Below are 2987 nucleotides of genomic sequence, written 5' to 3' on the forward strand. Positions count from 1 at the left end.
TGTGTGTGTATGTGTGTGTGTGTGTGTGTGTGTGTGTGTGTGTGTGTGTGTGTGTGTGTGTGTGTGTGTGTGTGTGTGTGTGTGTGTGTGTGTGTGTGTGTGTGTGTGTGTGTGTGTGTGTGTGTGTGTGTGTGTGTGTGTGTGTGTGTGTGGTGTGTGTGTGTGTGTGTGTGTGTGTGTGTGTGTGGGTGTGTGTGTGGGTGTGTGTTGTTATTGATGTGTAACACTGCCCTCCTGTGGTCAGAAGGACATAAGATGAAATACATATATAATTTGTTACAAGTATTTGTAGCTGCGAAACAGAAACAAAAAGTGAAACAATTTAGACGTAAATTTGGTAAAGAATGTTTTCCCAGGTATTTCTTTCTGTCTATCAGTGTTTTATATTTATATTACTTTCATGTCCTGACGGCCGTTGAGCCTCCCATTTTCTCCTGTATATATACAGCCATGGGAAAAGCCAGAATATATTTTACAAATGATGTTTTTAAAGTATAATTATTATTTACTTCTGTTAACACTTCATTTACCCGCATATTACTTCATCATGACTTTTATTACACCCATGTAACCAATATTACACCCCCATTACACTCTTATTACACCCCTAACACACCCATATTACACTGTTATTACACCCCCATTACACTGTTATTACACCCCTAACACACCCATATTACACTCTTATTACACCCCCATTACACTATTATTACACCCCTAACACACCCATATTACACTGTTATTACACCCCTAATACAATGTCATTACACCCATATTAATACATGTCATTACCCTATTACACCCTTATTATACCCATGTTACACTGTTAATAGACACATATTACACTGTTATTAGACCCCTAACACACCCATATTACACTGTTATTACACCCCTAACACACTCATATTACACTGTTATTACACCCCCATTACACTGTTATTACACCCCTAACACACCCATATTACACTGTTATTACACCCCTAATACAATGTCATTACACCCTTATTATATCCATGTTACACTGTTAATAGACACATAATACACTGTTATTAGACCCCTAACACACCCATATTACACTGTTATTACACCCCCATTACACTTTTATTACACCCCTAACACACCCATATTACACCCCTAACACACCCATATTACACTGTTATTACACCCCTAATACAATGTCATTACACCCATATTAATACACCCTATTACACCCTTATTATACCCATGTTACACTGTTATTAGACCCATATTACACTGTTATTAGACCCATATTACACTGTTATTAGACCCATATTACACTTTTATTACACCCCTAACACACTCATATTACACTGTTATTACACCCCCATTACACTATTATTACACCCCTAACACACCCATATTACACTGTTATTACACCCCCATTACACTATTATTACACCCCTAACACACCCATATTACACCCCTAACACACCCATATTACACTGTTATTACACCCCTAATACAATGTCATTACACCCATATTAATACACCCTATTACACCCTTATTATACCCATGTTACACTGTTATTAGACCCATATTACACTGTTATTAGACCCATATTACACTGTTATTAGACCCATATTACACTGTTATTAGACCCATATTACACTTTTATTACACCCCTAACACACTCATATTACACTGTTATTACACCCCCATTACACTATTATTACACCCCTAACACACCCATATTACACTGTTATTACACCCCCATTACACTATTATTACACCCCTAACACACCCATATTACACCCCTAACACACCCATATTACACTGTTATTACACCCCCATTACACTGTTATTACACCCCTAACACACCCATATTACACTCTTATTACACCCCCATTACACTATTATTACACCCCTAACACACCCATATTACACTGTTATTACACCCCTAATACAATGTCATTACACCCATATTAATACATGTCATTACCCTATTACACCCTTATTATACCCATGTTACACTGTTAATAGACACATATTACACTGTTATTAGACCCCTAACACACCCATATTACACTGTTATTACACCCCTAACACACCCATATTACACTGTTATTACACCCCCATTACACTGTTATTACACCCCTAACACACCCATATTACACTGTTATTACACCCCTAATACAATGTCATTACACCCTTATTATATCCATGTTACACTGTTAATAGACACATAATACACTGTTATTAGACCCCTAACACACCCATATTACACTGTTATTACACCCCCATTACACTTTTATTACACCCCTAACACACCCATATTACACCCCTAACACACCCATATTACACTGTTATTACACCCCTAATACAATGTCATTACACCCATATTAATACACCCTATTACACCCTTATTATACCCATGTTACACTGTTATTAGACCCATATTACACTGTTATTAGACCCATATTACACTGTTATTAGACCCATATTACACTGTTATTAGACCCATATTACACTTTTATTACACCCCTAACACACTCATATTACACTGTTATTACACCCCCATTACACTATTATTACACCCCTAACACACCCATATTACACTGTTATTACACCCCTAATACAATGTCATTACACCCATATTAATACACCCTATTACACCCTTATTATACCCATGTTACACTGTTAATAGACACATATTACACTGTTATTAGACCCCTAACACACCCATATCACACCCCCATTACACTTTTATTACACCCCTAACACACCCGTATTACACTGTTATTACACCCCCATTACACTGTTATTACACCCCTAATACAATGTCATTACACCCATATTAATACACCCTATTACACCCTTATTATACCCATGTTACACTGTTATTAGACCCATATTACACTGTTATTAGACCCCTATTACACTGTTATTAGACCCATATTACACCCATGTTACACTGTTCATTTAGCTCCGTGAGTCATGAGTTTTCTTTACCGTGTGTGTCCTGCAG

Source organism: Trematomus bernacchii, unplaced genomic scaffold (genome assembly GCF_902827165.1).
Source record: "Trematomus bernacchii unplaced genomic scaffold, fTreBer1.1, whole genome shotgun sequence".
Taxonomy (NCBI): domain Eukaryota; kingdom Metazoa; phylum Chordata; class Actinopteri; order Perciformes; family Nototheniidae; genus Trematomus; species Trematomus bernacchii.